The following is a 17199-nucleotide window of genomic DNA, read 5'->3' on the forward strand; positions in this document are numbered from 1 at the left end:
CCTACTCCTGAGGCAGGCCTCTGCTGTGGGCCTCCAGGTCACCTGTCCACCCCGGCCTGGGTCCTGTCTCACATCCGCACTGAGCTTTGCACTCGCTCACATTCACAGACGCTTCTTTTACCCCCTTCTAACTGTTTGCATGCAATGGCTTCTGATCTGTTCAATTCTCAAATTTCAGTCCTCCTGTTAATACCCTCCCCTGTTCTTGCACTTTGCCCAAAATTCAAATGAGACCCTCAACACCTTTCTCCTTCTGCCAGCTGGCTGCACACAGCCCGGGTGCCTTCACAGTGTCGCCTCACCCACATGTGTCCTTGGTCCTTGCAGGAGGAAAGCGAGGCCCCCCTCGCTGGCTGGCGCCCTCACTAGCTCACCCCCAGGCCCCACGATTGAGGCCACTTGCGGCACTCTGTTAACTCAGTTGCAGATTTAAGTCATTTTTGTGTGTTTATTCTTTTTTGAAAATTTCTTTGTGCTATATGCACAATTTTATATCAATGCATAAATATGGCCATTTCCTATATAGTGTTTAGTGTTCTTTTTTTCAGTTTTTTAAAAAATAATAATTTTCTCTTTTGTTTTTACTCTTTGGGCTGTGCTGTACAGCATGTGGGATCTCAGTTTCTCGACCAGTGTAGGCCTTCTGCATTGGCAGCATGAAGTCTTAACCACTGGACCTCCAGGGACGTCCCCTGTTTTATTACTTGCTGCACCCTTCTCCTGGAGAAGGAAATGGCAACCCACTCCAGTGTTCTTGCCTGGAGAATCCCAGGGACGGGGGAGCCTGGTGGGCTGCCGTCTGGGGTCGCACAGAGTCGGACACGACTGAAGCGACTTAGCAGCAGCAGCAGCAGCAGCAACAGCACCCTCTCCCTCCCCTACCTCATCCCTCCTCTTCCCTGGTCAGGCGAATGTAATATGCATACAGCCATATCCTGCCATACATCTTCCCACTCTTTCTTCCGTGTTCTCTGTAATCATAATCAGAAATCACAAGACTTGTCATTGCTTGGCCAAAAGTGTGATCATGTTATAGGCACTTGATGTTTCTTGCTTTTCTTCCTCAATACCTCACAGAGTTCCCTTCAAGTCAGCTGGCATACTGGCATAGCTCTCTAATCCATTCTTTTTAGTGGATAATATTCTATGGTGTGGATATGCCATCGTGTATTCAACTTTTCTCTTGCTGGTAAATCACATCCTGTTCAATGATTATCTGGATTATGAGTCAAGGAGTCTAGAGTTAATTTTTTTAATGCTTGTTTTTACAAAATACATATTCATTCTTGTTTGTGCCAAGTCTAATGTATGTTCTTTGAAAATTAGTGCATTCCATAATGCTATTCATTAACTTGCTTGAAAACTGTACTTCAACCAAAAAAAAAAAAAAAAAGAAGATAAGTCTTGATTCCATGTAAAAAGGTGGCAGAATCACCAGGCCCCTTTTCTCGACCCCTCTATAGCCCTTGACACTGACCTGTGGAAAACTGCTCCCTCCCCTGGCCTCTGTGCGACCACTGGTCCCCTCTTGAGACTCCTCTTTTCCACTCGTCTCCTCTATAGGACCTCCCACCCGTCTCTGAAATATTAGCCTCCCCTACCAGTCTGCCCCTGGATCCTCCTCTCTGCTTCCTTCCTGGGAGAGATCTCAGCTCTTTGCTTTACCTTCCACCCATGGGCAAGTCACCCATGAGCTCAGGCCAGGCCCGCTCCTCACCTGAGCTCTAGACTTGTCAATCCAAGCATCGGGATCTCATCTCCATCAGCTCTCTCCCAAAGCACTTCTAAGTCACCGTGTACACAACAACCGTGCAGTCTCCGAGGGTTCCTGTCTTTCCCCCCAGCCTCTGCTTCTGGTCAGAACCAAGCTCCGGAGCCCTCTGCCTCCTTGTCACATGCCCAGCCCCAGTTTAGAGCCTCGCTGTTTCACTCCTGGACTTAGCCAGTGATTGCCCTGTTTCTCGTGTCCTCCCTACCATCCCAGTTCACCATCCACTTAGCTGCCCCAGGGATCTTTCTAAAGCATCTGTTCCTTCACTTCCTTGCTCAGCACCCTTCAGTGGCTCTCCATTACCCGTAAGATAGGAAGTCCTGGCTGGCCCCTCCAGCCTCATTCCACTTCTTTCCTTTGCTTTCCCTGCTCATCTACTGTGCCCCACCTCTACTGGACTGTCCATAATTCCTAGAAACATCCAGACTGTTGAGTTTGTCCTCTTTCTTTTTTTTTAAAGAGCAGTTTTAGGTTCATAGCAAAATTGAGCAAAAAGTCAGTTCTTGCATACCCTCTACCCTCACACAGGCACAGCTCCCCTCAACTATTGACTTCCTGCACCACAGTGGTACATGTTAAAGTCAATGAACCTTCATGGACACATCACCACCCAAAGTCCATAGTCCACTTACATTAGGGTTCTCTCGGTGTTTCATATTCTGTGGGTTTGGACAAACGCATACTGACGTGTCGGCTTCCCCGGTGGTGCTAGCGGCAAAGAACCCACCTGCCAATGCAGGAGACATAAGGGGCGTGACATTGATCCCTGGGCTAGGAAGATCCCCTGGAGGGGAGGGTGTGGCAACTCTCTGGAGTATTCTTGCCTGGAAAATTCCAGAGGAGCCTGGCTGGCTATGGCCCATAGGGTCACAAAGAGTCAAAGACGGCTGAAGCAACTTAGCACGCACCCATACCGACATGTACCCGTCACGATAGTGTCATACAGAATATAACATCATACAGAATAGTTCCACTGCCCTAAAAAATACCCTCTGCTCTGTCTATTCAACCCTTCCCTCCCTGCTGATCTTTTTACTGTCGCCGTAGTTCTGCCTTTTCATACTGTTCATGGGGTTCGGAGGAGAAGGGGATGACAGAGGATGAGATGGTTGGATGGGAGTGGACGTGAGTTTGAGCAGGCTCTGGGAGTTGGTGATGGACAGGGAAGCCTGGCATGCTACAGTCCATGGGGTCGGAAAGAGTCGGACACGACTGAGTGAACAGAACTGACAGTTCTGCCTTTTCCAGAATGTCACATAGTTTACATCCATCACACGATATGTAGCCTTTTCAGATTAGCTTCTTTCACTTAGACATATGCATCTGAGAGTTTTCTCCATGTCTTTTCATAGCTTGACAACTCAGTTCATTTTAGCACCAAATGATATTCTATTGTCTGACTGTATCACAGTTTATCCATTCACCTATTTGGTTGCTTCCAAGTTTGGGCAGCAATTATGAGTAAAGCTGCTGTGAACATCTGTGTGCAGCTTTTTTTCAACTCCTTTGGGTAAATACCCAAGAAGCAGGGTTGCTGGCTCGTATGATAAGGGTAATGTTTAGTTTTGTAAGAAACTGCCAGACTTTTGGCACCCCATTCCAGTACTCTTGCCTGGAAAATCCCATGGACGGAGGAGCCTGATGGGCTACAGCCCATGGGGTTGCTAAGAGTCGGACACGACTGAGCGACTTCACCTTCACTTTTCACTTTCATGCATTGGAGAAGGAAATGGCAACCCACTCCAGTGTTCTTACCTGGAGAATCCTAGGGATGGGGGAGCCTGGTGGGCTGCCGTCTATGGGGTTGCACAGAGTCGGACACGACTGAAGCGACTTAAAAGCAGCAGCAGCAGCCAGACTTTTACAAAGTGGCTGCACCATTTTGCATTTCCACCAGGAATAACTGACTTAGCAGCAGCAGCAGCAGCAGTCGCTCTATGTCCTTACCAGCATTAGGTATTGTCAGTGTTCTGTATTTGGGCCATTCATACCTCATTGTTAGTTTTTTTTTTTTTTTGCTGTGCTGAGCGGCTTGTGGGATCTTATTTCCCTAAACAGGGGTTGAACCCAGGCAATGGCAGTGAAAATGCCGCATCCTAACCACTGAACCACCAGGGAATTCCCTCACCGTCCTTTTAATTTGCAGTTCCCTACAACATACAACGTTGAATCTCTTTTCACATGCTTACTTGCCATCTGTGTATCTTCTTCAGTGAGGTATCTGTTCAGGCCTTTGGCCCATTTTGTAATCAGGTAGTTTATTTTTTTATTTTTTTTTTTATTGTTGAGTTTTAAGACTTCATATGTTTTGGATAACAGTCCTGGATCCAACATACATTTTATAAACATTTTCTCCCAGTGGGTGGCTTGTTTTCTTATTCTCTTGACATTATCTTTCACAGTGTAGAAATTCAACATTTTAATAAAGTCCAGCCTGTCAGCTGTTTCTTTCACAGATCATGCCTCTGGTGTTACATCCAGAAATTCACCCACATACCCAAGATGACCTTAATTTTCACCTGTGTCATCTTCTAAGAGTTTTATAGTTGTGTGTTTTACATTGAGGTCCATGAACGATTTTGAGTTAATTCTTTTGAAGGGTGTTAGGTCTGGGTTTAGATTTTTTTTTTTTTGCATGTGGGTGTCCACTTGTTTCTGCACCATTTGTTGAAAACACTGTCTTTGCTTCATTGTATTGCCTTTGCTCTTTTGTCCAAGATCAATTTGCCGTATTTATGTGGATCTATTTCTGGGCTCTCTTCTGCTCTATTGATCTTTGCTATGTTGCCGATACCAGATTATTTTGATTACTGTAGACTCTGGTAAGTGTTGAGGCCCAGTTGTGCCAGTCCTCTGACTTTGTTCTTCTTCAATATTGAGTTGGCTATGCTGGTTCCTTGGCCTTTCCATGTAAACCTTAGAATCAGTTTGTCGATGTTCACAAAATAACTTGCTGGAATTTTGATTGAAACTGCATTGACTCTACAGATCAAGTTGCATCCAGGTTGTTTTTACTTCCAAGTTATCATTCTTATCCCATGATATTTTTAAACTTCAATATGTCCTTTTTGCTCAGTTTGAATTCCATTGTATTAGCGCACATTCCTTCAACATGACACATGTCCTTTAGGCTTTCTTACTAAATCAAGCTGACGAGCCTCTAGACACCATGTTGAAGATAGCTATTTCACCGATCTTAGTTTTTCAGAATAATGACTTTATTATTTCTGTAAAAATGATTCATTTTCTTTTAAAGTATTGAAGGCAGTTTGAATGATGTTATGGAAACCTCCACCCAGACATAACTACTGACAGCATTCTAAGCATCTCGAGAGTATTCCTAGCTAGAAGGTTAGATTAAAATGCTTTTATTAAAATGGGCCCAGTCATATCAAAGAATAAAAATGCTATATCAATTTTATATAATTATGATAGAAGAAAAAGAAAGTGAAGTAGACATTTCTTTCTCCCCCACACAAAAAATTTGATTCCTTAAAAACCTCTCTGAAGTTAAGATTATGAGAAACATTGAAAAAACTGGAACTGTTCGCAATAAAGTTTCATTTCTAGGCGATATGTTTCAAGGTTCTGAAGATAAAAAAATAGCTCATTCCTTCTCCAACCTTATCTCTTCCTCTACTTTTCAATCTGTATGAATTACAGCTACATGGATATTATCACTGTTGAGTTTCCTTCTGCTCTGAAATCATCATTCCCAGAATTATTTAGCCTTCATTTTATATTTAAACTGATCTGTGACTCACCAGCAGTACTTTTACCATCACTTCTCATTCCTGAGTTGTTTTCAAACTCTTGGTTGGCTGAATCATCATTAAGTTTTTCAGGGAATGGCTCATAAATGCTGTGTTTTCTGCATTTGAGAATGTCTCTGTGGTCTTTATGCTTGAACACAACTTGGCTGAGTAAAGTATTCTTGCATCACACTTTCTTTTGCTCAGAACTTTGGAGGCATTTCTCCATTGTCATTTGGCAGCTTGACTGTTCGTAGGAACAAGGTGGGCCACCCTAAGATTTCCCCTTTAAAATAAAAGTGACTTTTTCCCCTTTCTTCTTCTTCCCCTCCTCACCTGCCTCTTTTTTCTTCCTCTCCTCCTCCTCTCCTTCTTCTTCTTTTTCTTCATCCGTATGCTTGAAGAATTCTTTCTTTTTTATTCTTTATCACCTTCTCCTAGAACAAGGTATACTCTTTTGAGTTGCAATTCCAGTCTTCATCCTGGGGAAGATGTCTTGTATCTTCCTTAAAATGGATGCTTTTTCATTTGTTAGGTTTTCTGTTTCAGATTCTGCCTTTATTCCTTTGTTTCATTGTCTTGATCTTTTATGACTATTGCCTTGTCTCTCTCTCCTGTTTTTTTGGCCACCTGGTGTGGCACGTGAGCTCTTAGTTCCCAGACCAGGGACTGAACCCTCGCCCCCTGCAGTGGAAGCCATCTTAATCACTGGACTGCCAGGGAAGTCCCTCTTCTCTCTCTTTAATACCTGTCTTTTTTTCTCATTTACCATGAATATCTCAAGGGTTCCCTCTGTATCAATTTATTTTTCAGCCATATCTATTTAGTTTCTTGTTATTTTTGATATGCTTGTTTTATAGAAGTGCCAACAGTTTGTTCCCTTTCTATTCAGTTCAGTCGCTCAGTCGTGTCCAACTCTTTGCGACCTCGTGAACTGCAGCACACCAGGCCTCCCTGTCCATCACCGACTGCCGGAGTCTACCCAGACCCATGACCACTGAGTCAGTGATGCCATCCAACCATTTCATCCTCTGTCGTCCCCTTCTCCTCCCACCTTCAATCTTTCCCAGCATCAGGGTCTTCTCAAATGAGTCTGCTTTTCGCATCAGGTGGCCAAAGTATTGGAGTTTCAGCTTCAGCATCAGTCCTTCCAATGAACACCTAGGACTGATCTCCTTTAGGATGGACTTGTTGGATCTCCTTGCAGTCCAAGGGACTCTCAAGAGTCTTCTCCAACACCACAGTTCAAAAGCATCAATTCTTTGGCACTTAGCTTTCTTTATAGTCCAACTCTCAGATCCATAAGTGACTACTGGAAAAACCATAGCCTTGACTAGACGGACCTTTGTTGGCAAAGTAATGTCTCTGCTTTTTAATATGCTATCTAGGTTGGTCATAACTTTTCTTCCAAGGAGTAAGCGTCTTTTAATTTCATGGCTGCAATCACCATCTGCAGTGATTTTGGAGCCCCCCAAAATAAAGTCAGCCACTGTTTCCACTGTTTCCCGTCTATTTGCCATGAAGTGATGGGACCAGATGCCATGATCTTAGTTTTCTGAATGTTGAACTTTAAAGCAACTTTTTCACTCTCCTCTTTCACTTTTATCAAGAGGCTCTTTAGTTCTTCTTCACCTTCTTCCATAAGGGTGGTGTCATCTGCATATCTGAGGTTATTGGTATTTCTCCCAGCAATCTTGATTCCAGCTTGTGCTTCTTCCAGCCCAGTGTTTCACGTACTCCTTTTCCTATTTGGAACCAGTCTGTTGTTCCATGTCCAGTTCTAACTGTTGCTTCCTGACTTGCATACAGGTTTCTCAAGAGGCAGGTCAGGTGATCTGGTATTCCCATCTCCTTCAGAATTTTCCACAGTTTATTGTAATCCACACAGTCAAAGGCTTTGGCATAGTCAATAAATCAGAAATAGAAGTTTTTCTGAAACTCTCTTGGTTTTTCGACGATCCAGTGGATGATGGCAATTTGATCTCTGGTTCCTCTGCCTTTTCTAAAATCAGGTTGAACATTTGGTTAGTGCAAATATAATTGCGATTTCAGACTATACATTTTAATTCATTATTATTAGGCTCAAACACATCTTGGTGCATCTCAATTTACTGAGTGTATTTCTCAGATGTAACGGTTTCTTTGGGAGTCAGAAAGCTGTAATGGGTCAGACCCACAGCAGACCAGGAAGCAGTGACCATGACCTTTCTTTAGCACAAGTTTGGCTTTGGGAAGTGCTTTGGGGCTTCTTGGTCCAACCACTGAGCTGGTCCTTGCAGGTTGTCACATAAAATCCACTTTTTGTCACTCATCACAATCCAATCGAGAAATGGTTTGTTGTTGCATAGAATGAGAGAAGACACTTCAAAATTATAATCTTTTTGATTTCGATCAGCTCATGAGGCACCTACTTGGCAAATTTTCTCGCCTTTCCAGTTTGTTTCAAATGCGAAACTTTTCGTGTAGGGGTAAGAGGATCAGCTTCGATGACTGCTCTCAGTTGGTTATTGTCAACTTCCAATGGCCGGCCAGTGTGTTCCTCATCCTCGAGGCTCTCGTCTCCTTTGTGAAATTTCCTGAACCACCACCGCACAGTACATTCGTTAGCAGTTCCTGGGCCAAATGTGAGTTGTCTGGTGCTTTATGACCATTTTGAACTCAAATAAGAAAACCACTCAAATTTGCTTCTCTAACATCACTTCCATAATCTAAAATACATATAAAATAGCAAGTAAGTTATTAGCAAAAAAAAAAAAGAGAGAAGTGCATATTAAAATGATGTATAGCATAACCACATCTATTCAAGCATGTATTCCAGTATCCAGTTGAAAATTTCAGCAGTGCAAAACTGCAATTACATCTGCACCAACCTAAATATTGTCATCCCATCTGTGCTTACTTCTTGAATTCATGTTGTTCAATTTTTCTGTAGCTCAAAATGCTGTAGGGATTTATTTTTTCTGTTCCTTGGGTTACTTTTTTTTCTAGACTTGGTTTTCATTGATCACAGGCATGTATCAATATATCATATATTTCTGCAGCTACTCCGTCTTTTCAGTGTTTCATGTATTTCTTTTCAATGTCTCATGCTTAACATGGCAGCTCTGGCCAAATCTTCATTTCTGTATAATCTGGGTACGTTCTCAATTCTAACAGTGTCTGTGCCCCCCACTAAGATTTTACAAATTCTAACTTTTGACCATATTAATGATGTATTGACTTGTGCAGCTCACTTAGTGCTTGCCATGAAAGCCCTGTCTTTGCTTTCTTACCTGAGGACCCTCCCCACCAGGTAGACAGCTGAGACACTCTCACTGTTCCTCCCTGACCTCAACCTTCACTCTGTCCTGATCAGGAACTCATATTTTCTCAACTGCTTACCATATTCCATCTTCTCTTGTTTAAAAAAAATTTCCTCATTTCCATCCCCAAGTGAAAGTACTGAACACTAAGTTAATGAAAACCTAGTAAATGTAAGAAAATACATTAGAAGCCAACTCAGTAGGCGCTTCCTCTCCAACCACCCTGACACACACCCACACACAGGGCCACCTCGCCCCTCGGGGACTTCTCCGTGAAGTGAAAGGGCTGGAGACTCGGGAGCCAGAGGCCTCGGTAGGAATCCCACTCCTGGCTTGTTAGGACAGTGACCTTGGGGAGTTCCACTGACCTCTCTGCTTTTGGTTTCCTCATCCCTAAACCAGTGCAGCTAGTCCTGTCTTCAGAGCATCAGTATAAAGATACCTGAGACCAGGTGTGTGAAGGGCCCAGAGCAGGGCCTCGGCGTCCCGTTTTCCACGCATGCTCAGCTGAGTCCTCTCTCACAGTCAGCTGCTGCTCTTCACTGTGGACGGCCCTCCCCCAGCCTCAAGAGCCATCCTGGAAATGACAGGCAGAACCGGACCAGGCCCCAAAGGTTCTCTAGTCCCCTCTCCGCTTTTGTGAGGAAGTGAAGCCGAGGCCTGAAGCTGATGGCTGAGTCAGGAGTGGGAGTGTCCACCCAGTGCTCCTGACCACCGGCCCTCTTAGGTTTATGGAAATACTGTCTGTCAGCTCCCTACCCAGCTCCATAGTCCTCCCCTTGGCTTCCCTTAGCCCAGTTCCATTCTGAACCCTTGGTAAAAATCATCTGAAGAGAGACTTCCCTGGTGGTCCAGAGGTTGAGAATCTGCCTTGCAGGGCGTGCAGGGTACGCAGTTCCCCTGGTCAGGGAACCAAGATCCCACATGCTGTGGGGCTACTGAGCCACCAGGGAGCCTGCATAAGGCGACCAAGATCCCACGTGCTGCAACTAAGACCCAACGCAGACAAATAAATGAAAATTAAAAATATGTTTTAAAAAATCACCTAAAGATGTCCCCTCACAGCCTCCCACTAAGCTCTTCCCTCATCCTCTTTTGCTGACTCCCACATTTAACACTTTCTTTCACCCGCCCTGTCTGGCCCGTGTTTGTGGGACAAAAAACAAAGCTCATTCTTCTCAGCTGAACCCATTCCCATTCCCAGCTCCCTCTGGAGGTTGGGCCCTTCAATCTTCCGGCAGAGACCCTGTGCTTCTCTCCTGCCCTCTGGTTCCCTAAGGCAGCTCATGTGGACAGAGTCAGCCACATTCTCCTTCCACCCACACAGATCCCTCCCTGTCTGAGGACGAAACTCTACACGGATGTCCTGCCAGCAGCATACTCAGGAGGCCTCAGAGAGAACTATCTTGGCCCCGAAGATACCTCTCGGCTCTCAGGTTCCCTGACTCCTGCCCAAGCCCCAGTGCCTGGCAGATCTGTCCTCTGCCAACCTCCAGGCATCTCCAGTCGAGCTGTGCAGAGCCCAGAGGGTTGGCTGAATGTGTCAGGGCTTTTTCCCCAGATGTCCTCAGGGTTACAGAAAAGAATATGGTCCCAACCCCTCGAGGTTTAATACATTTGTGTTGTGGAGACACAGGAGCAAGTGTAAAGGGCACTTGAAGAACTAAATACTGGAAAGTAAGATGTTCTCTGAGAATTAAACCGTATCAATGCAAGATGAATCAGAACAGATCTGCAGAGCCACATGAAGGAACCGTTTCCACATCTGACAAATCAGAATGGAGATATAATACAAAGAAACAGTAAAGATCGTGCCCATCAGAAAGTGGAGAGAGTGGCCACCAGTGGAAGCCCAGAAAAGGGAGAGCCACAGAGGCAGAGGCTGGCAGTGCCCATCTGATTGGGAAGACAGTGCCCTCCAGGTGGTTGGCATAACTGACCTTACCCACACCTCTTTGGAATTGGAAGCTTCATCCATGCTAAGATGCCAGAGGAATGGCAGAAAGCTGGGAGTGGGGAAAGGGAGTGGACCAGAGTCACTGGTAAAGCCAGGCTGTGAGCTCCGTGAGGACAGGCTCCTCAGAGTCACTGGCTAAAGCCAGGCTGTGAGCTCCGTGAGGACAGGCTCCTCGTGAGTGTTTCCTGAGCGAATGCTGTAGGATAAGGACTACACCAGAGAAGGTGAGGCCTGAGCCGGGCCTTCAGAGATGGGAAAGGACTTTAGTGGATGAGGGACAGGAAAACATGTTCCAGAATGGGTGCTTTGCCTGGAAAATGAAAGCTTGATGGAATAGCTCGATGCGTGCAGACAACTAGGAGGCTGGCAAACAGCACGCCCTAGGGTAAGGGCCAGCTTGTGAGATGAGAAACTTGTGGGAGCTGTCAAGTTTCTCAGAAGGAAAGACACAGGAGGAATGCAGTGTCTCAGAATCATCCTGGCTGGGCGGCTGACAGATGCCAGGGGAGGAAAGGAGCTGTGGGGTCCAGAAATGGGCCAGGCAGGCAGCTAGGAGGCCTTGAAATAACTCCGGTCAGGATCATGGGACTGTCTGTCACAGCGGGCACCGGAAATGAAGTTGGGAAAGACAGGCAGAGATATGCACAAAAATAATTCCTGTGCTATCCTTTGTATTTGGGGCGGCGGTGGGGGAGGGGGTGTGAGGAAAAAAACCCAAACATCCATGAGTAGGAAAATGGATAGGGAGACAGCTGTGTGTTCATGCAATAGAAAACTGCAGCAGGGAAAATGAGCAGAAAGTTCTCCAAGCCTTGATGTCAAGAAACCTTGGAAAGAGAGGAAGGAAGGAGGAGGAGAAGGGAAAAACAAGTTTCAGAAGGATCTAACCCATGCTGTCCAGTGTGGTAGCCATGAGCTACATGGGGCTATGTAAGCGTAAATTAATTAAAATTTAAATACAATTCCTACACCAACCACATTTTATTTTTTTATTTTTTTTCTATAAAAAATTTATTCAATTTTAATTAAAAAAAAATTATACATGTGTTCCCCATCCTGAACCCTCCTCCCTCCTCCCTCCCCATACCATCCCTCTGGGTTGTCCCACATTTTAAGTGCTTGAAAACCACATGCAGTTAGTGGCTACCATCTGTGATGGCACAGATAAAGAGCACTGCCACCATCACAGAGAGTTCCTTTGGACAGCGCTAACGTTTTCAAAGACAGAAAACAATGTATGTTGTGCCTGGATAAGGAATGTGTAGTCAAAGTACAGTGGAGATCATGCAAATGTCAGCAAAATCTTACAGCGGGATGTCTGGGAAGGGACGTGTTCAGGATCAGAGAAGGCGCACTAGGGGCTTCCATGTTTTACCTCCGAAGCCAGTGGCTAAATGAGCGCTTGATATATTATCATCTATACTTTTATATGCCTTAAGTATTTCGTAGTAAAAACAGTATTAAAAGGTAGACTGGACCTGAAGGACAGTGTGATGGAGACTGAGGACAGGTCAGGTAGGAGAACTAAATGACTTGAATTTCTCACCTGAGAGGTGTCATAAAGCAGTAGGGAGCACTGGCTGTGGGGGCATCTGACTGTCCTCAGCCTGGTACACACGGTCCCCATGTGTACTATTCAGCCGCTCCCTTGCTGCCATCACCACCCTCCATCCTCACAGATACTCTTCTTGGTCTTCGTTGCCACGGTTACCTCCAGACAGCTATGAAGGGGTCAGGCACAAGCACCTGCAGAGGCTGACCCCCTGCCGGTCACACACACACCTCCAAGTGGCCCCCCTGCTGGCCCAGACTTAGCCCCCACCATCCTCACCATACACCCGTTCCCACAGGCTCCTCCACCCAGCTCCAAAACCAAGCCCAGCCCACACTGGCAAAAGGGCCACTCACGTCCCATTAAGAGTCCAGCAAGGCCTGGGACAGCTGTGCTCCGTCAGGAATTTGTCTGCAGCAAGAAGCCAGCGACCCAGGGGAGGTCTGGGCCAGGCGCCCAGCTCTGCTAAGGTCAAGAGGCTCCTGGATGCAGGCTGTGGGCACTGGCCAAGTTTGGCATTTCAGGGGAGGGAGGGAGCCTCTGACCCCATGGCTGGGCACTGGGACCTGGGCATGATTCGGGGCTGCCTCCTCTTCAGAGCAGTTTGCTGTGGCCTCGACTGTGGGGGTGATGCCTTCTCCTCGGAGCCCCTCAGTCCCTGTTCCCAGAGCCAAGAAACCCTAGACCAAGACACTAGTTAGCAGATCCCATTCTGTGCCATCAAGGCACCTGGGCACCTCCTGCCTCTTTCTACTGATTCACAACAGCTACCATTTTTCAAGTGCTACATATGTGACCTTAATTTTATTGAATCACCCCTGCAAGTCTCTGAAGAAGGTGGTATTATCCCATTTTACATATGAACAAAGTGAGGTTTGAGGGGGTAAGTGATTTGCCCAGCTAGTGAATGACACTCATGCTTAGAACCTGGAAGCATCTGACCTGCTTTCACCGCTGAACTCTCTAGACCCCCTTTTCATCATCTCCCTTCCTCTGGCACTCACCCTGCCTCCCGTCTGTCTCTTCCTCCCCAGCCTTTCTCTGTACCTCTGTCTGTGTGATCCCCTCCTCTGTTCCTTTGTCCTTGCCCCATCACTTCCATCTCCCCTACTTCCTCTCCTTCCCTGACCCAGAAACACAAAGATAATTCACTATACAGTGAATTGCTGTACCATCAAGTGGCTGGGGACTGCAAAAGCCAGGACTTTCAGAGTGATTTGGATTCTGTGCCAGTGACCTTTTGTTTCATGAGAACACAGAATGTGGCACCCAGCAACCTGGCCCAAGTCGGCTATGTCTATGCTAATAAAAGAGCAAGCTGAGCTACAATGATGAGAATGAGAACTAAAAAAACAATACCCACAATATAAGAAAAAACCTTGCACCCAAAGGGAAGTGATTCACCTGATGTATAACCTTGAGAACTGGTTAACTGACATCACAGCTACTCTATGATGTAGCTGGAAAATAATTTCGCAGTTTTTATTTTCCAAACACTGCAAAGTGGTCATTAGGAAGATAGGACCAAATTACAGAAACTATTTATGATAACTTCCAAGGGGGGGAAAAAAAAGAATCCAACATTGTACATGTGCTATTGCTTCATTCAGTTCAGTTCAGTCGCTCAGTCGTGTCCGACTCTTTGTGACCCCATGGACTGCAGCATGCCAAGATTCCCTGTCCAACACCAACTCCTGGAGCTTGCTAAAACTCATGTCTATCGAGTTGGTGATGCCATGCAACCATCTCATCCTCTGTCGTCCCCGTCTTCTCCTGCCTTCACTCTTTCCCAGCATCAGGGTCTTTTCAAATGAGTCAGTTCTTCACATCAGGTGGCCAAGGTATTGGAGTTTCAGCTTCAGCATGAGTCCTTCCAATGAATATTCAGGACTGATTTCCTTTAGGATTGACTGGTTGGATGTCCTTACAGTCCCAGAAACTCTTAAGAGTCTTCTTCAACACCACAGTTCAAAAGCATCAATTGCTTCATTAAAGAAAGAAGAAGGAGATACTGGGACTGTGCTTCTCAAACCCAGTTTGAGAAGGTGAAGGACCTGTTTGTGTTTGTAAAATTTCCAGTCCATCACAAATCAGTAGTTTTGTAAAGTGCCATAAAAATAAATAATAAACATATATCTATTAAAGCACTAGCATCCAGGGAATTCCCTGGTGGTCCAGTGGTGAGAACTCGGCACTTTCACTGCCGAGGGCACAGGTTCAACCCTGGTCAGGGAACTAAGATCCCACAAGCCACATGACCAAAAAATACATACAGTAAGTAAATAAAAAAGATAAAAAAAGGACTAGTGCCTAAAATATACTTTAAAAAAAAACTTGCAAAACTTAACAGTAAAAAAAAAAATCGAATTTGAAATGAGTAAGACCTGAACAGACACTTCACCAAAGAGGATGGCAAATAACCACATGAAAAGACATTCACTACCATCATCCACCAAGAAATGCAAAGTGAGATCACAATGAGCTCTCACAGCACACAGATTAGAATGGGGCCCATCAGTTTCCTACGGCTGCAAAACAAATTACCACAAACTTGGCAGTTTAGAACAGCAGAGATTTATTCTCTCACAGCTCTTTAGACCAGAAATCAACACATCAAGGGTACCATGCTCCCTCCAAAGGCTCTAAGAAAGAATCCTTCCTGGTCTCTTTTATTTTCTTTCTTTTTTTTTTTTTTTTAAAGGAAATGGCAACCCACTCCAGTATTCTTGCCTGGAGAATTCCATGGAGAGAGGAGCCTGGCAGGCTACAGTCCATGGGGTCACAGAGAGTCGGACACGACTGAGCAACTATCACTCACACTTTAAGATTTTAAAATATATTTATTTGGCTGGCCAGGTCTTAGTTGCAGAATGTGAATTTTTAGTTGGACATCTGGGATCTAGTTCCCTGACCCCTGCTTTAAGAGTGCGGAGTCTTAACCACTGGATCACCAGGGAAGACCTCTTTTAGCTTCCTGAGGCGGCTAACAATCCCTGTGCTCCTTGGCTCATAGCTGCATCACCTCTATCTCTGTCCCTTCTTTTGTCATCACACGGCCTTCCTGCCTGTGTATCTGTGCTTTCTCATAGCCTTCTTATAAAGATACCAGTCACTGAATCTAGGGTCCACCCTAATCCAGTGTGACTTCATCTTAGCTTGATGATATCTGTAGAAACTGTATTTCCAAAAAAGATCATAGGCATATGTTTTGGGGGTTGGGACTCGATCATATCTTTTAAGGGGACACAATTCAACCCACATTAATGGTGTAAATAAAAATAAAAAAGAAGGTGTTAGTTGCTCAGTTGTATCCCAGTCTTTTTGATCCCGTGGACTGTAGCCCGCCAGGCTCCTCTCTCCATGGAATTCTCCAGGCAAGAATACTGGAGTGGGTAGCCATTCCCTTCTCCAGGAGATCTTCCCAACCCAGGGATTGAACCTGGGTTTCCCAGATTGCAGGCAGACTCTTTACTGTCTGAGCCACCTAGGATAACCACAAATGCTGACAAGAATGGGGAGGAACTAGATCTCTCAGACACTGCAGCTGGAACGTAATTTCACCGTTTTTGTAAAACAAAATACATATTCACCAAAAGACCCCGCAATCATATTCTCAGGCATTTATCTGAGAGAAATGAAAACTCATGTTTAGACAAAAATCCATACACCATGTTTATCTTATAATAACCTCAAACTGGAAACAACCTGAATGTCCTTCGAGAGTGAACGGTTACACAGACCATGGCACATCTGTACTGTGGAACACCCTTCAGCCAGCTAAAGAAATGGGCTATTGATACTAACACATGCAGCAACCTGGATGGACTGCAAGAGCATTTATGCTTAGTGAAAAAGTCAGTCTCGAAAGGCTACATGCTATATGACTGCATTTACATAATATTCTTGGATTATAAAACAATAGCAATGGAGAAAAAAGTAATGGTTGCCAGGAAACAGGGTTAGGAGTGGGGGTTGAGACTATAAAGAGGTACAAGAGGAAGTTGCTTTAATTTCTGTATATTAGTTGTCATGACGACTACACAAATCTGAGATCAAACTGCACAGAACCACACATGCACACACATGTGCACATACACATATGTGTACTACAGGGAGCAACTGGCTTGTTCTGAACTGGGAAAGGAGTACGGCAAGGTAAGTGAAATCTGAACAAGGTCTGTAGATTCAGCACAACACTGTTGCACCAATGTCAGTTTCCTTGTTTAGATACTGTAGCACAGTTATATAAGATGTCTGGGAGAAGCTAGGTAAAGGGCTTGTGGGACTCTGCTATTTTTGTGACTTTCTGTGAGTCTATAATTATTTCAAAATAAAACATTAAAAAAATTATTAGAGGGCTTCCCTGGTGTCTCAGTGGTAAAGAATCTGCTTGCCAATGCAGGAGACACGTGTTCAGTCCTCGGTCCAGGAGGATCCCACATGCCGTGGAGCAACTGAGCCCATGTGCCACAACTATTGAGCCTGTGCTCTAGAGCCCAGGAACCGCAACTACCGAGCCCACACACCCTAGAGCCTGTGCTCCGCAGCAAGAGAAGCCACCACAATGAGAAACCCACACACCGCAACTAGGGAAAAGCCCAGGCAGCAACGGAGACCTAGCACAGACAAAATAAATAAAAATTTAAAATTGTTAGAAAAACAAAATGAAAAGTAGATACACAAGATGCAAACAAAAAAGGTCTTAATGACCTATATAATCATGATGGTGTAGTCACTCACCTAGAGCCAGACATCCTGGAGTGTGAAGTCAAGTGGGCCTTAGGAAGCATTACTATGAACAAAGCTAGTGGAGGTTATGGAATCCCAGCTGAGCTATTTAAAATCCTAAAAGGTGATACTGTTAA

The sequence above is a fragment of the Bos indicus genome, chromosome 23, assembly GCF_029378745.1.
Source record: "Bos indicus isolate NIAB-ARS_2022 breed Sahiwal x Tharparkar chromosome 23, NIAB-ARS_B.indTharparkar_mat_pri_1.0, whole genome shotgun sequence".
NCBI lineage: Eukaryota > Metazoa > Chordata > Mammalia > Artiodactyla > Bovidae > Bos > Bos indicus.